We start from the raw sequence: 18657 nt of genomic DNA, 5'->3' as shown, positions 1-18657 counted from the left end.
TCCTTCTGGTGCTCCTCGTTGCTGCTGATTATCTTGAGCCGTGCCCACTTTGCCAGTCATTTTGCTCTGCCCTTTTGCAGAACTTTCCTTCAAGGAAAAATAGCAAAGCCACCTGCCACTTTCAACAGTATGTCTAAATTTCCCATTCTTTTTCTCCATATGCATGTATGTTAAACTTCTTTCGCAACCGTACGTAGCCATCCATGCTTTTAAGAGAAAAAAACGATACATTGTGTGTTTTGAGCAGGTTATATTTTTATTGTTAGGCAACTACTTTGAAATATTCTACTAATGTGTAAGCACAGTCTTGAGCTTGCACCTGCATATTTTACATAAAACATTACATCTTATCATAACCAGGCACTGCAGTCTTTTTTTACCTTTTATTTCCTGGCAGTCTACGCAAACCCATCTGGCCTTTGCCAATGATAAAGTGTTTGTGAAATTTTCTCCGAAATGAACGAGCCGTCTTCCATTAGAACCTCTGTCACACACATATAACCTTTACGTCAGGCATCAAAACGTGCCTTTACCTAAGTACGTTTCATTGAGGGTCTGGTTTATGATGAGTGTCTAACGTGGATGTTGGTTGAATGAATGGCCTTGGTGAATTTGTATCATCAGTAGAGGAGTGTGGTGTAGAAGTTGCTTGAAGAATCTGCATTACTGCGAGGTGTCTTGGAGTACCTTTTTTATAACAATAAGCTCGTATAAATATTATTATATGGGTAAGAGCTTTTAATTGGCTTAGTTTATTTAAGAAAACAAAGTATGCTGTTTGGATAGCTATAAGAGCTAAAGGTAAGATGACGCTTCAGAACTTGTAAGATGAAACATCTGTATTTACAGGTAGAGGCTTCAGAATGATTTGATGACACTTGCGACACTTAATTTTGCCGCCCACCTTTGATGATGTCGTGCTCCACTTTATGTTCATGAAAATCGTCGATGGGGTAGGGGATGGTACGCAACACAGCAGTCACGATTAGTCAGTTTCACCTCAGTGACCTCAGGTACCTGGATCAGGTCAAAAATAATTGGATAACACATTTCAGCTTTCTGTACATTTATTCAACGAGACTGGATACGAGGGCTGTAAGGTTAGGTGTGTTGGTGAGTAAAGGAGCTCCTGTTTCACATGAGGCAGCAGGAAGTTGGAGTTGGGGGAGAGTAGAGGGGTTTGTGTACTGTACTGTAAAGAATGTCAAGAGGCAGAATTCCATCATAAGCATGGGTTGTTGGTGTACAACATAAACGACTGTATAATACTTTAGAGACACTGAAAGGTAACCATGAGTGTTAAAAGCTGGGGGTTGTTTATGTATATGGAATGTTTGTGTTACTGCATTTGTTAGACAGTTGGATATGACAAAGCAAATAGAACATTTTTATTTGGCCTTTGAGTGCAGAGTTTGCGAGAAATGTCATGGCAAGATAAGGTAAGCAACTTGGGATTTTTTGAAAAACATGTGATAATTTTTTTTTATATTCCTATAAAGAGGAGATTCTGATGGCTAGGCAATATGTGCAGGTTGGACACATGTAGGTTTGCTGAGACAGAGGTCAGAAACTAAGGGGAAGACCTATAACCATCTGGTGGGATGTGGTAAGAATACATCTTGGATGGTTTATAATGGTTCTGTAACAGGTTGGGGATCAGGCAAAAGAGAGGAATTCATTGTTGTTGGTATGTGACCCCTTTAGCTTGATGAAAAGTGTGTTCAATAAAACTCTTGTAATCTGCTGCCCTCCTACCATGACTGCTGTTGTCCACAATCATCTGTTCGTACAAGACATACAGTATGTACCATCTTGTTTGTGCATAGTATGTTCATGACTATTTGTATATTCATGAACATTCATGCAAAATTGTACCTGTACATGTATGTCATGCATTTGCAGCATTTACCGTATTTGTTGCTGTGATCGCCAGGTTACACTGAAAACCTCCGCCTGTTGTCAGTCTGTGAAACACTAAATATTTTCAAACTTGTCTTGTGCGGCAAATGTGTGTATGTATTACGTTTTAAGTAATATTTCGTTTATTGCAATTGCTCTTTTAAAAAAAATCTGAAATGTTTCTAAAGTCTTAGTTTACAGAACTCCTAAATGTCCTTGTTTTAGGAACAATGCATGCAATGGCAAAAAAGCCCAAAAAATGTGCAGAAGTCTGGGTACATGTTTTTAAAGTGTATCTATTTAAAAAAAATCTCTCTCAATCATCAGGTGTGAAAACCACAGCAGAAGTATTTTAATCATGAACGAACACATGCCTTATATCTCAGAAGCCATAACTGATGATTGCAGAAAAGTAATTATCAGCTAAATTTGCATTGCTTTCCATGTGACAGAATTAGTTAATACAATGTCACAGTGCTTTAAATGTTAAATATGTTATAGGAGAGATGTTTGTCCAGTGAATTAATGATTTGGATTGGAATTGAATTATGTCTGGCATGTGATTAGTTTAAGAGTATTTAAAATGCATTGGCAATCTCCATCTAACAACACCAAATGTTTGTGTGTATGCCAGCAGTACTGTACAATCATACTCTTTCCAAGTTTGTACAGCTACAACCTACAAAGTACACTAAAGTAATACAGTAAAATATGTTGGAAAAGCTATCTATTTGAATTGAATGCACAGTTTTATAATCCATAAATGTCGGTCATGGATATTTAATGGAATAATGTTCTGTAGTTGAAATCTGCATAAGATCTGTTCATTATATTCTAATGCTGTGTAATGACAGGGTGACACCTGCTGGCCTGGAAAGGGAATCAAAGGTATGGGCACAGTTAAGTACCAACCAATCAGAGGAGGTGTATCTGGGGCAAAGGTAACAGGTGGGGTTAGCTGAGATACTCTGGGAACCTGCTCGAAGGTTCCACGAGAGGGCGTGGCCGGAGGCGGGGCCTAGCCACGCCTGGGGAGCAGACCTGGGGCTCGGGGTTCATGTGTGGGGTCCTGGGTTCTGGCTGCGTCGCTTCTCGCCGACATCTCTCTCCGTCAACCGGCCATGTGGAAGATCTCCTGCGTGGTTTACATTGCCGTCATCGTCACGCCGCCAGCCAGCGGCGTAGCCAAGTGAGGGCGATGGGACCACGCCGAGTTATCGGCTGTGTGTGTAGCCAGTAGAGGTCGTAATACCTAGAGTTATACTCAGTGTGAGGAAGAACAAGTGTTGGCCTGTATTGTGTCTGGTGTGAGTAATAAAGAAGAAGTACCCTCTACATGACGTGTCGCGGAAGTTGCTCATTACACTTTTAGCAAGAGGCCAGTTGTCTTAACGGTAGAGCAAGTGGTTCACAATCGCAAAGTTGCGAGTTGCAGTTTGTATTCTATGGTTCTTTCGGTAAAGTCACGTAGATAGAAAAAATAATACCAATAAAAAATAAAGTTAATAAAAAATATCACGACGTTTCGATTAGAACACAAGCGGTCGTCATCAGGAACAGGGAGGTTAGCCTCTGAGGGCAAGCTGTTTACAAAGGTTTAGAGATGGGCGGGGCAGCTAATGATAATGTAGGAGAAAGCTCCAACACTGGCAGTAGGTCTACACCAATCAAAGCATTGCACCTCGCTCCACACACCCACACTGTTGACGGTGGAGGTTGACAAGAAAACACAAATCAAGTCATGACCCAAAGTGGTCGATATTGCTGAGTCTATAACAGGCCTCACAAGTTTTGAGAAAACTGAAACTTAACAAAACTAGCTTATCTTCTTTGGTTCTTTCGGTAAAGTCACGTAGAATGAGAATAAAATAATAAATTGATAAAATAAAATAACACAATAATATTCTCACGACGTTTCGGCCACAACACAAGCGGCCTTCATCAGGTGAAGGGAGCGAGACTGTCTGGTCGGACAGCGCTGGAGTGAGAGAGCCACGTTCAGATCACGGCTTTTAAGCTGTGTGAGAGGAACAAAGAGCCTTGACGAAGGAATTAGCATAAAATTTAGCATTGAAAAGGCTGAATGATTAGCTTGTGACTGGTCACAGAAATAGCTATGTTAAAAGTTAAAGCATACACATCCGCAGAGGCACCCATAGGTGAGAGACTCGATTAGTTGAGCCTTCTTATCCCGAAGTCTGTTGAATGATCTTAAGGATGTGTGGAATCCCTCCCCGTAGAGGCGGTTAAATTTCGATTTAAAGCTTTCGTGACTGCAATGATTCATCTTCTTTGGTTCTTTCGGTAAAGTCACGTAGAATGAGAATAAAATAATAAATTGATAAAATAAAATAACACAATAATATTCTCACGACGTTTCGGCCACAACACAAGCGGCCTTCATCAGGTGAAGGGAGCGAGACTGTCTGGTCGGACAGCGCTGGAGTGAGAGAGCCACGTTCAGATCACGGCTTTTAAGCTGTGTGAGAGGAACAAAGAGCCTTGACGAAGGAATTAGCATAAAATTTAGCATTGAAAAGGCTGAATGATTAGCTTGTGACTGGTCACAGAAATAGCTATGTTAAAAGTTAAAGCATACACATCCGCAGAGGCACCCATAGGTGAGAGACTCGATTAGTTGAGCCTTCTTATCCCGAAGTCTGTTGAATGATCTTAAGGATGTGTGGAATCCCTCCCCGTAGAGGCGGTTAAATTTCGATTTAAAGCTTTCGTGACTGCAATGATTCATCTTCTTTGGTTCTTTCGGTAAAGTCACGTAGAATGAGAATAAAATAATAAATTGATAAAATAAAATAACACAATAATATTCTAACGACGTTTCGGCCACAACACAAGCGGCCTTCATCAGGTGAAGGGAGCGAGACTGTCTGGTAGGACAGCGCTGGAGTGAGAGAGCCACGTTCAGATCACGGCTTTTAAGCTGTGTGAGAGGAACAAAGAGCCTTGACGAAGGAATTAGCATAAAATTTAGCATTGAAAAGGCTGAATGATTAGCTTGTGACTGGTCACAGAAATAGCTATGTTAAAAGTTAAAGCATACACATCCGCAGAGGCACCCATAGGTGAGAGACTCGATTAGTTGAGCCTTCTTATCCCGAAGTCTGTTGAATGATCTTAAGGATGTGTGGAATCCCTCCCCGTAGAGGCGGTTAAATTTCGATTTAAAGCTTTCGTGACTGCAATGATTCATCTTCTTTGGTTCTTTCGGTAAAGTCACGTAGAATGAGAATAAAATAATAAATTGATAAAATAAAATAACACAATAATATTCTCACGACGTTTCGGCCACAACACAAGCGGCCTTCATCAGGTGAAGGGAGCGAGACTGTCTGGTCGGACAGCGCTGGAGTGAGAGAGCCACGTTCAGATCACGGCTTTTAAGCTGTGTGAGAGGAACAAAGAGCCTTGACGAAGGAATTAGCATAAAATTTAGCATTGAAAAGGCTGAATGATTAGCTTGTGACTGGTCACAGAAATAGCTATGTTAAAAGTTAAAGCATACACATCCGCAGAGGCACCCATAGGTGAGAGACTCGATTAGTTGAGCCTTCTTATCCCGAAGTCTGTTGAATGATCTTAAGGATGTGTGGAATCCCTCCCCGTAGAGGCGGTTAAATTTCGATTTAAAGCTTTCGTGACTGCAATGATTCATCTTCTTTGGTTCTTTCGGTAAAGTCACGTAGAATGAGAATAAAATAATAAATTGATAAAATAAAATAACACAATAATATTCTCACGACGTTTCGGCCACAACACAAGCGGCCTTCATCAGGTGAAGGGAGCGAGACTGTCTGGTCGGACAGCGCTGGAGTGAGAGAGCCACGTTCAGATCACGGCTTTTAAGCTGTGTGAGAGGAACAAAGAGCCTTGACGAAGGAATTAGCATAAAATTTAGCATTGAAAAGGCTGAATGATTAGCTTGTGACTGGTCACAGAAATAGCTATGTTAAAAGTTAAAGCATACACATCCGCAGAGGCACCCATAGGTGAGAGACTCGATTAGTTGAGCCTTCTTATCCCGAAGTCTGTTGAATGATCTTAAGGATGTGTGGAATCCCTCCCCGTAGAGGCGGTTAAATTTCGATTTAAAGCTTTCATGACTGCAATGATTCATCTTCTTTGGTTCTTTCGGTAAAGTCACGTAGAATGAGAATAAAATAATAAATTGATAAAATAAAATAACACAATAATATTCTCACGACGTTTCGGCCACAACAGAAGCGGCCTTCATCAGGTGAAGGGAGCGAGACTGTCTGGTAGGACAGCGCTGGAGTGAGAGAGCCACGTTCAGATCACGGCTTTTAAGCTGTGTGAGAGGAACAAAGAGCCTTGACGAAGGAATTAGCATAAAATTTAGCATTGAAAAGGCTGAATGATTAGCTTGTGACTGGTCACAGAAATAGCTATGTTAAAAGTTAAAGCATACACATCCGCAGAGGCACCCATAGGTGAGAGACTCGATTAGTTGAGCCTTCTTATCCCGAAGTCTGTTGAATGATCTTAAGGATGTGTGGAATCCCTCCCCGTAGAGGCGGTTAAATTTCGATTTAAAGCTTTCGTGACTGCAATGATTCATCTTCTTTGGTTCTTTCGGTAAAGTCATGTAGAATGAGAATAAAATAATAAATTGATAAAATAAAATAACACAATAATATTCTCACGACGTTTCGGCCACAACACAAGCGGCCTTCATCAGGTGAAGGGAGCGAGACTGTCTGGTAGGACAGCGCTGGAGTGAGAGAGCCACGTTCAGATCACGGCTTTTAAGCTGTGTGAGAGGAACAAAGAGCCTTGACGAAGGAATTAGCATAAAATTTAGCATTGAAAAGGCTGAATGATTAGCTTGTGACTGGTCACAGAAATAGCTATGTTAAAAGTTAAAGCATACACATCCGCAGAGGCACCCATAGGTGAGAGACTCGATTAGTTGAGCCTTCTTATCCCGAAGTCTGTTGAATGATCTTAAGGATGTGTGGAATCCCTCCCCGTAGAGGCGGTTAAATTTCGATTTAAAGCTTTCGTGACTGCAATGATTCATCTTCTTTGGTTCTTTCGGTAAAGTCACGTAGAATGAGAATAAAATAATAAATTGATAAAATAAAATAACACAATAATATTCTCACGACGTTTCGGCCACAACACAAGCGGCCTTCATCAGGTGAAGGGAGCGAGACTGTCTGGTCGGACAGCGCTGGAGTGAGAGAGCCACGTTCAGATCACGGCTTTTAAGCTGTGTGAGAGGAACAAAGAGCCTTGACGAAGGAATTAGCATAAAATTTAGCATTGAAAAGGCTGAATGATTAGCTTGTGACTGGTCACAGAAATAGCTATGTTAAAAGTTAAAGCATACACATCCGCAGAGGCACCCATAGGTGAGAGACTCGATTAGTTGAGCCTTCTTATCCCGAAGTCTGTTGAATGATCTTAAGGATGTGTGGAATCCCTCCCCGTAGAGGCGGTTAAATTTCGATTTAAAGCTTTCATGACTGCAATGATTCATCTTCTTTGGTTCTTTCGGTAAAGTCACGTAGAATGAGAATAAAATAATAAATTGATAAAATAAAATAACACAATAATATTCTCACGACGTTTCGGCCACAACAGAAGCGGCCTTCATCAGGTGAAGGGAGCGAGACTGTCTGGTAGGACAGCGCTGGAGTGAGAGAGCCACGTTCAGATCACGGCTTTTAAGCTGTGTGAGAGGAACAAAGAGCCTTGACGAAGGAATTAGCATAAAATTTAGCATTGAAAAGGCTGAATGATTAGCTTGTGACTGGTCACAGAAATAGCTATGTTAAAAGTTAAAGCATACACATCCGCAGAGGCACCCATAGGTGAGAGACTCGATTAGTTGAGCCTTCTTATCCCGAAGTCTGTTGAATGATCTTAAGGATGTGTGGAATCCCTCCCCGTAGAGGCGGTTAAATTTCGATTTAAAGCTTTCGTGACTGCAATGATTCATCTTCTTTGGTTCTTTCGGTAAAGTCATGTAGAATGAGAATAAAATAATAAATTGATAAAATAAAATAACACAATAATATTCTCACGACGTTTCGGCCACAACACAAGCGGCCTTCATCAGGTGAAGGGAGCGAGACTGTCTGGTAGGACAGCGCTGGAGTGAGAGAGCCACGTTCAGATCACGGCTTTTAAGCTGTGTGAGAGGAACAAAGAGCCTTGACGAAGGAATTAGCATAAAATTTAGCATTGAAAAGGCTGAATGATTAGCTTGTGACTGGTCACAGAAATAGCTATGTTAAAAGTTAAAGCATACACATCCGCAGAGGCACCCATAGGTGAGAGACTCGATTAGTTGAGCCTTCTTATCCCGAAGTCTGTTGAATGATCTTAAGGATGTGTGGAATCCCTCCCCGTAGAGGCGGTTAAATTTCGATTTAAAGCTTTCGTGACTGCAATGATTCATCTTCTTTGGTTCTTTCGGTAAAGTCACGTAGAATGAGAATAAAATAATAAATTGATAAAATAAAATAACACAATAATATTCTCACGACGTTTCGGCCACAACACAAGCGGCCTTCATCAGGTGAAGGGAGCGAGACTGTCTGGTCGGACAGCGCTGGAGTGAGAGAGCCACGTTCAGATCACGGCTTTTAAGCTGTGTGAGAGGAACAAAGAGCCTTGACGAAGGAATTAGCATAAAATTTAGCATTGAAAAGGCTGAATGATTAGCTTGTGACTGGTCACAGAAATAGCTATGTTAAAAGTTAAAGCATACACATCCGCAGAGGCACCCATAGGTGAGAGACTCGATTAGTTGAGCCTTCTTATCCCGAAGTCTGTTGAATGATCTTAAGGATGTGTGGAATCCCTCCCCGTAGAGGCGGTTAAATTTCGATTTAAAGCTTTCATGACTGCAATGATTCATCTTCTTTGGTTCTTTCGGTAAAGTCACGTAGAATGAGAATAAAATAATAAATTGATAAAATAAAATAACACAATAATATTCTCACGACGTTTCGGCCACAACACAAGCGGCCTTCATCAGGTGAAGGGAGCGAGACTGTCTGGTAGGACAGCGCTGGAGTGAGAGAGCCACGTTCAGATCACGGCTTTTAAGCTGTGTGAGAGGAACAAAGAGCCTTGACGAAGGAATTAGCATAAAATTTAGCATTGAAAAGGCTGAATGATTAGCTTGTGACTGGTCACAGAAATAGCTATGTTAAAAGTTAAAGCATACACATCCGCAGAGGCACCCATAGGTGAGAGACTCGATTAGTTGAGCCTTCTTATCCCGAAGTCTGTTGAATGATCTTAAGGATGTGTGGAATCCCTCCCCGTAGAGGCGGTTAAATTTCGATTTAAAGCTTTCGTGACTGCAATGATTCATCTTCTTTGGTTCTTTCAGTAAAGTCATGTAGAATGAGAATAAAATAATAAATTGATAAAATAAAATAACACAATAATATTTTCACGACGTTTCGGCCACAACACAAGCGGCCTTCATCAGGTGAAGGGAGCGAGACTGTCTGGTAGGACAGCGCTGGAGTGAGAGAGCCACGTTCAGATCACGGCTTTTAAGCTGTGTGAGAGGAACAAAGAGCCTTGACGAAGGAATTAGCATAAAATTTAGCATTGAAAAGGCTGAATGATTAGCTTGTGACTGGTCACAGACACAGCTTAAAAGCCGTGATCTGAACGTGGCTCTCTCACTCCAGCGCTGTCCTACCAGACAGTCTCGCTCCCTTCACCTGATGAAGGCCACTTGTGTTGTGGCCGAAACGTCGTGAGAATATTATTGTGTTATTTTATTTTATCAATTTATTATTTTATTCTCATTCTACGTGACTTTACCGAAAGAACCAAAGAAGATGAATCATTGCAGTCACGAAAGCTTTAAATCGAAATTTAACCGCCTCTACGGGGAGGGATTCCACACATCCTTAAGATCATTCAACAGACTTCGGGATAAGAAGGCTCAACTAATCGAGTCTCTCACCTATGGGTGCCTCTGCGGATGTGTATGCTTTAACTTTTAACATAGCTATTTCTGTGACCAGTCACAAGCTAATCATTCAGCCTTTTCAATGCTAAATTTTATGCTAATTCCTTCGTCAAGGCTCTTTGTTCCTCTCACACAGCTTAAAAGCCGTGATCTGAACGTGGCTCTCTCACTCCAGCGCTGTCCTACCAGACAGTCTCGCTCCCTTCACCTGATGAAGGCCGCTTGTGTTGTGGCCGAAACGTCGTGAGAATATTATTGTGTTATTTTATTTTATCAATTTATTATTTTATTCTCATTCTACGTGACTTTACCGAAAGAACCAAAGAAGATGAATCATTGCAGTCACGAAAGCTTTAAATCGAAATAAAACTAGCTTAGTTTTGAGATGCCGCCCGGTTTATTTTTGGAGGTCGTTGTATTTCAGCCGAGAAGCGTCTGCAGCAGGACGCGCTGCTTGGCCTGGAATATGCCCTCCAGTGACAGGTGCATCAGCGCAGTGCTGTTGTCGTCCAGCTCCCATTTGAGGATGGAAAAGTCCAACTCGACCAACGTCGTGTTGGCAAACACGGTCACCAAGCCGCCGCAGAACGAGCGCAGGCGCTCAAATCGACCCGGGGCACAGGCCCAGGCGTCGTTGAAGGTCATCTTGACGGTGTGCTTGTCGATGGCGTTGCGCAGGATCGTGTCCGAGTTGTACAGCATTACCAGCTCGCGGTGCTCCGCCTCGATCTGATCGATGCTCTCCTCGGTCCAGACTTCAGAGACATGCTCTCGGTAGGGGTCGAGCACCTCCTTCAGGAACGTGCCATGGCGCAGCTTGACCAGCTACGCAGGCAGCACAGATGGCGCATCCTTCTCCAGGGCCTGATTGGCGCCGTCCCGTTCGGCCTTGATCGACTGCAGGCCCGTGACGAGCGTCATCGCGTACATGGCGACGTGCGTGAGCACATCCTTCTGGTCAGCTGCTTCCAGGCGCTCGTAGCAATCCCTTGGGAACGAGCCCTGGTTCTCAATGTGCTCCACGATCATATCGACCGGGATGCGCAGTGACTCGTAGTGCACGTAGTCGTCGTCCTCGCTGTCGTCATCGTCGTTGCGCGGCTGTATGATCTCGATGCTAAACATGCTGATGAGCGATCCGACCAGCGCCTGCACAAGTGCGTCCTGCTGGGCAATCAGCAGCGACTTGGCCTGCATCTCAACGAGCGTGACGTTGATCGAGTGTATGGCGGGCGACACCGAGTACGTGATCACCCACCACTGGTCCGTCGGCAGCATGTTGGGGCGTTTGTCCTTGATGTACTCCATGATCAGGCGACGGTACGACTTGTAGAACGTCATCAGGCGGCCGAGATGCACCCATCGCGGCGTCTTTGGGCACTTGACGTTCATCTTGATGATCAGGTTGTCCTGCGCGCGCAGGTAGACTGAGTACGTGTAGGCCTGCTTGACCCAGATGCTGTCGTCAATGCCCTCGGCCGCCGCCTTCACGATAATGTCCATCTGATGCGGCGCGCACCAGATGCGCAGCACGTTGTTCTCGGCGCACGTGACGATGCGGGTGACGACGCCTGCATGATGGCCCGTCATGGTGTTCTCGCCGTCCGACGACATGCCAATCAGCTTGGCGCGCCACTTGACGTAGAGCGCGTCCATGAACTTGGCGATCATGTTGAAGATGTTGACTGCGGAATGACGTTCGAACATCGGAATCGTGACGAGATGCAAGTTTACCAGCTCGCCGCGATAGCAGACTCGCACGCGCAGGTCGAAGAACGATTGGCCGCGATGCGTGATCCCGTCGCCAGCCAACAACATGGCCCAAACGCTCTCGTCATCGAGGATGACTGCGATCTGCTGCAGCGCGACGGCGACCAGGATGCGCGTGTACTGCCCGACGATGCCGTCGTTGATGCCAGTGAGCTTCGCCGTCTTGGTCCGGTCCTTGGCCTTCTGGATGGCCGCCGCCGTCTGCCGGAACGACAGGCCGATGCCGATGTAGTCCATGGCGAGGTCGAACCGCAGCACGTCCTTGATCGTCACCGTGTAGACGGCCTTGTCCTCCTGAACGAACAGCTTCATCGCATTAGCCTTTTCCTTCTGCTTCTTGGCGAGCTTCTTGCGGACCGCGTCGGCTGCGTTCTCCTCGCCCTGGTCGTCGTCAATGTCTTCGAGCTGCTCGTCGTCGCGAAAGAACAGGTCGCTGACAATCGTTTCGACAATGGCGGCACTGATGAAGAACTGCAGTGTGTCGGTGGCCAGGTTCATGTGGTGGTGCAGCGTGTTGGTGAGCTTGACGTGCCCGTCGAAGTAGTGCTGCTTCTCCTCGACCGACAGGTCCTTGTACTTCGTCCACGAGGACGCGTGCTGCCCCTCGTGGTGGCTGTGATACTTGAACGCGGCGAACGGCTTCCTGAAGTACTGGATGTCGTTGCGCTGTTTGCGCTTGCACCCCGCCACGCCGACCTCCACGACGTCGCGGCCCTCATGCAGGCAGAACTTGCACCGGACGGTCACGTCGCCATTGGCCTCCGTCGAGACGATCTCCAGCGCGTATTCCAGGGCGTGCGACTTCTGGAACGGCGTCGACTTCTTGCCCTTGCCCTTGCTCACCATCCTCGCGCAACCTCGTTAGTTTTGAGACCGCCACTGACTTGATTTTGAGATATCCAAACTTATTTTTGAGAAGTCTCAAATTTTATGAGGCCTGGTCTATAACCTTCCTCTCAGTTGAAATGATCTCTGTGTCTGTATATATGGATGGGTTCATGAACGAATCTTTGTTAATAGCCAGTAGGCTTGCACAAAATACCATAATCTTAGATCAATCAATTTCGTGTGAGCCAGCCGTGTTAAAATAATGATCAGCCACGGCAGAGGTATTGGTCCTACCATGTTTCAAATCTGCCTTATGTTCACGGACACGGTCCGAGACATGTCGCTTAGTTTGCCCAATGTAACTGCTGCCGCAGATACAGCTCACGAAAAATCCATAAAGAAGGTACACCCCTTCATCCCATCGTCTCCACAAATTGCTCACCCACCTACAAACTGACCTGATATCTGTCTGAGACCTTACAGCCATTCACTGGTAATACCACCTTTTCTGTACTTAACTCAGCTCACCTGGTATCGTCAAATTAATACATCTCAATGTCCCCAGATGATTATCTCGTCAGTTTCGATGTAGTTTCTTTGTTCACCAAAGTACCTGTGCCTGATACCATTGCAATCATTGAAGACCTGGTCAAACAAGGATTGAATGCTGATGTACCATACTCTCTGGTTCTTTCGGTAAAGTCACGTAGATCGTTTCGGTCGCAACACAAGCGTCCGTCATCAGGTGAGAAAGAATGATCTGCTGTTGTGGCTTTATACAGGCACGGGAGGGGGGGGTTTGTAAAAAATAGCACGTCAATGAGATTTACATCTTGAGTCTTCACTTAAAGCTTTCGTGGCTGCATAAGTTCACGGGGGGGTGGGGGGGGGGAAGGGTTTTAGGCGTGCAGGGACGGGTGGGGGCTGGAGAGAAAAGAACAAAATAATCTAGTTGGTGCTGGTCGGAGATGCAACGAGCTCTATGGTGTAGTGTTTTGATGAGGGAATTCTTCTGGGCTGGATAGTGGTGGGAGTCAGGCTTTAGATAGAAATCCGTGTGGGTGGCTTTCCTATAGACAGTGTCCCAACGAGCCATCAGGTCTCTTCTCGATCAAAACATCCAGGAATGGTAGCTTGCCATAATTTTCCACTTCCAAGGTGAATTTGAAAGATGGGTGTATGGAATTGTTGTGGTTGAGAAATTGGTACAGTACCGGCAGGCCATGTGGCCAGATGACGAACGTATCATCTACGTATCTCTTCCACAAGGAAGGACGTCCTTCCTTGTTTTGGAAGGAAGGCCTGTCGGCACTGTACCAATTTCTCAACCACGTCAATTAAAATTCACCATGGAAGTGGAAAATGATGGCAAGCTACCATTCCTGGTTTTAATCGAGAAGAGACCTGATGGCTCGTTGGGACATTCTGTCTATAAGAAAGCCACCCACACAGATTCCTATCTAAAGCCTGACTTCCACCACCATCCAGCCCAGTAGAATTCCCTCATCAAAACACTACACCATAGGGCTTGTTGCATCTCCGACCAGCACCAGCTAGATTATTATTTTTTATTTCCAGCCCCCACCCGTCCCTGCATGCCACAAACCCTCCCCCATTCCCCCCGTGAACTCCTGCAGCCACGAAAGCTTTAAGTAAAAACTCAAGATTTAAATCTCATTGACGTGCTAATTTTACTCTACAAAACCCCTCCCGTGCCTATATAGAGCCACAACAGCAGATCATTCTTTCTCACCTGATGACGGACGCTTGTGTTGCGACCGAAACGATCTACGTGACTTTACCGAAAGAACCAGAGAGTATGGATTCCTGCAGTCACGACAGCTTCAAATCAAGACTGATGTACCGGCCCTGGTGAGACACTGCCTCACCAACACATACTTCACCTGGAATGGAACATTCTACAAACAAACTGAAAGCACCCCAATGGGTTCTCCCTTATCTCCGGTTGTAGCCAATATTTTCATGGAAAAGTTTGAGACGGACACCATCCAGGCATCCACTCTACGCCCGTCCCTGTGGAAGAGGTACGTAGATGACACGTTTGTCATCTGGCCACATGGCCGACCGGCTCTAAACCAATTCCTCAACCACGTTAATTCCATAAACCCAGCCATCAAATTCACCATGGAGGTAGAAACAGATGGCATGCTACCTTTCTTGGATGTTCTAATAAAAAAAATGAGACTAGATGGCTCAATGAGCCATTCTGTTTACAAGAAAGTAACCCATACTGACGCCTACCTAAAGCCTGACTCCCACCACCATCCATCCCAGAAAAATTCCCTCATCAAAACTGTACACCATAGAGCTCAATGTATCTCCGACCATGAACACCTAACCAGTGAACTCAAACACGTACACCAAGCTCTCAAGGCGAATGGATATTCTGACTACACAATCCGCAAAGCCATCACCCCAACCGTGAGGAAGGAGCCATCTGAGGATCAAATCAAAACCATCACCCTGCCATACATAGCAGGGGTAACCAAAAAGATTTCCAAAATCATGAACAAACACAAGATCCAGGTCCGATTGAACACAGTCCATGAAATTCGTGATCTGATCCCATCTGTGAAAGACAAGATTCCTGATATGCAATATCCTGGCGTCTACAAACTAAGCTGTATCTGCGGCAGCAGTTACATTGGAGAAACTAAGCGACATGTCTCGGACCGTGTCTGTGAACATAAGGCAGATTTGAAACATGGTAGGACCACTACTTCTGCCGTGGCTGATCATTATTTTAATGCAGCTGGCTCACGTGAAATTGATTTCTCTAAAACGATGGTACTTTGCAAGCCTACTGGCTATCTACAAAGATTTGTTCATGAAGCCATCCATATATGCAGACACAGAGACAATTTAAACCAAAAGGAAGGTTATAGACTCAGCAATCATTGAAAAGATGTTATCAACCACTTTGGGTCATGACTTGATTTGTGTTTTCTTGTCAACCTCCACCGTCAATAGTGTGGGTGTGTGGAGTGAGATGCAATGCTTTGATTGGTGTCGACCTACTGCCGGTGTCGGAGCTTTCTCCTACATTAACATTAGCTGCCCCTTCCATCATCTCTAAACCTTTATAAACAGCTTGCCCTCAGAGGCTAACCTCCCTGTTCCTGATGACGAAAGCTTGTGTTACGATCGAAACATCGTGATATTTTTATTCACTTAATTTTTTATTATTTTATTGTTATTTTTTCTATCTACGTGACTTTACCGAAACAACCATAGAATATGAATCCCTGCAGTTTGGTTGGGGGGTTATTCAGCCTGTCATCCCTTTGGGGTCAATAAAGTGAGTGCCATTTTGGTGGGGAAGTCAACATTGGTTGTTGGATGATAAACTCCCCACCATCATAGGATGTGGAATAGCCATCACTGGTGCAGGGCTGTAAACGGGAGATTAGTGGGAAATCACTTTGACTTGTAGCAAGAGGTGCTTTAGTCAGCAGTATACAAGCAAAGCATTAGTGAGCAAACACATCCCTGAGAAAAGTGATCTGGTTTAGCCGTGAATGGGCTAGCATTGCCTGGAGTTGGATAAAAGGTGAAAGGTTACTCAGAACAGGAGCAATTGAGATATCCAGGAGACTTTGGACCTATGTGGTGGTGGTTGGAAAAATATCATTCAAAAAGGTCAAACATTGTACCTAGCTGCTGTCTGGTTAAATGTGTTTATTCTAAAGTAACAGTAAACATAAATCCTCAGATTCCACAGTGTCATAACATATTTGTCAACCTTGATCTTATTGGTGTTTATTTTGGTAATATTGCCAGCAGCTCTTGACTGAGAACGACCTTTGTTCGGGTTTTTAACTTGTTTTTGGAGTGGCGAAAGTCGTTCATAATTAAACATCCCCCTTCAATGTTGGATTGCTGATTAATAGGGACGTCATGGTTCACCTCCCACAGGGACTCAATGAGATGTTCGGGTTCAACTCAATAATCAATTATATTTTGTCTGGTTTGTGCTATTTGCCTTGTACATTCCATTTAGTTTTTTTTATTATTTGTATATCCTAAAGATAGGTAATGCTGTATGCTGGTGTTAGTGTTGAGGTGCAACAGACGACGCTGACACGGTTCTTGAGTAGGGACGGATGCCAATGTTTATTAAGGGCTACTGCCGGTAACTTACGCCTAACAGGTGACAACCCTAATATCTCCCCAGGGGAAAGGGTACTGGGAGGTCCCTAGCTCCACCCAGGCTATACGTGCTCTTCCCCCAGCACCGACCGAGGGATCATCCAACTCGGTCGGCCGGGTGAAGTAGTCACTCTCGCCTGGCTCTAATTCCCCCTACCATGGATCCCGACTCCCTAACTCTCTCCGTTCCTGGCCCTTCGCGACAACCCCCTCTACGTCACGGGTTCCCTCTTATATATCCCCGTAACCTGACGTCATCCATTCTCACCCCCCTGAGTGACATGACGTCCTCCACTACTCGTCTACATTAGCATAACGAGATTGTCGTTAAGGGGAGTGTTGTGGTGTATTGTGTTGGCAGGGAAGTTGAATTACCTAAATAAATAACTTTGAAAGAAAATTATCAAGGAGAGTGGGTGGGTTAGCTAGACAGGAATGGACACCCAGAGATTGGCAAATGTGTTAAATACCTAAGCCAGGATTGTGTAATCCTGTAAGAGGAGACTTTGGAAGGTAGCTGTCAACTATTAAACAGCTGAAGGATCTAGCTGAAGGATCTAGCAGAAGCAAAATAAGTGATTTTGAAGTGTTAGCCATAAGAATATTTTGACTTTGTTCTTTATATTAAATTATATGTCGGGTACAGTCGTGTGTCAGCAACTGCCTGTGCTTATATTTTCCACAATTAAAGTCACATGACTGTATTATCACGAATTACTTTCCCTTGTGATATAAAATAAGGGGTAGGTGTTTATAATCTTTCTTTCCCACTTTACGTCACACACCTCTAAAATATTTATTTTCATTTTTCATAGAAAGGCCATGTTTGGATGGCATTGCCGTTGAATAAAAATTGTGCAAGACGATAGTAGCACCCATTTGCCATTTTGAGAACAAGCAAACTTGTTCAGTATTCACACGAAATGGACCGCGACACTATATCAAGCTTATGAACGTACGTTTCTGTATTGAGTAGGCACGCATTGAGTCATCGATTGAGATCGGTTCTTCAACCACGGTATGTTTGACCTTAGGTCAATTAACATTGACATTACAGCAACATTTTCTGCAAAGCTAGAATTAAATATTGTGAATGCTATTCTCTGTGAGTCTATTCATTGTGATGCTATTCATTGTCCGTTTGAGAAAAATATGCACTCATTACAAATTGCGTCATGCTGATCGTATTCAGATTACACAGTTAAAATGGTAGTTGACCCCTTTGTCTGCAATACATTGAGCAACATTGTATTGCTGATATTCTGTTATACTCAGCCATATTATCTGTGGCAGCTGTAAGGCTTGTGGAAACGTATTATCTGTGACCCTATGCTTTCTATTATTGACACATTGTCATTGACCCACTACAGCGTGTCTCATATTACCCACCATATCTTCAAAGATACGTGGAGTTGTGTGGCAAATTTATCATTTTACCCACGGCCTGTACCTTTAGCCATAATTCCGGTTATCCCCAATTTTTTCACGGATAAGTGGAGTCGTGTGGCAAATTCATCCTATCATCCACGATTATCCGTGATTATACCCCCCGCAGATAAGTGCAGTAAAATCACAGATCAGAGGAGTTATTTTGGATTTTTAAGAATTGAAGATTTACAATTTACATTACAGTCAATGCAATGATATGTAAACGATACATTTAGACCAGTGGTTCTTAACCTTGTTGGAGGTACCGAACCCCACCAGTTTCATATGTGCATTCACCGAACCCCTCTTTAGTGAAAAATAAAATGTGATTTTTTTCAAATTCAAGACATAGGTATGTTTTTTACTGGTACACAAAATGAGCCGTGCATGAACATTACCTTGTTCAAAGAATAAAACCAACACAATGCATAAACTCACAACAAATTACATACCTGGAAATCAATGTGACTTCTGCTGTTGCCTTTGAGAGATCAGTTCAGATATGCGTGGCTTCACCTTGGCAAGTGCCACTCTCATGTCATTTTCACAGCAAAGTCTGTTCCTTTTCTTCGTTTTTA

General features: G+C 44.0%; 1 protein-coding gene across 3 annotated transcripts in view; it reads left to right on the top strand.

Annotated features, from left to right (window-relative positions):
- LOC116948962 (aldo-keto reductase family 1 member A1) overlaps window positions 1-18657 on the top strand; it is a 45253-nt gene that overhangs the window by 2075 nt on the left and 24521 nt on the right. The window lies entirely within an intron of this gene.

Source organism: Petromyzon marinus, chromosome 35, assembly GCF_048934315.1.
Source record: "Petromyzon marinus isolate PM22_M1 ecotype Great Lakes invasive population chromosome 35, UKy_Petmar_22M1.pri1.0, whole genome shotgun sequence".
Lineage (NCBI taxonomy): Eukaryota > Metazoa > Chordata > Hyperoartia > Petromyzontiformes > Petromyzontidae > Petromyzon > Petromyzon marinus.
Note: the sequence above shows the minus strand (reverse complement) of the source record. Positions and strands in the feature narration are given on the sequence as shown.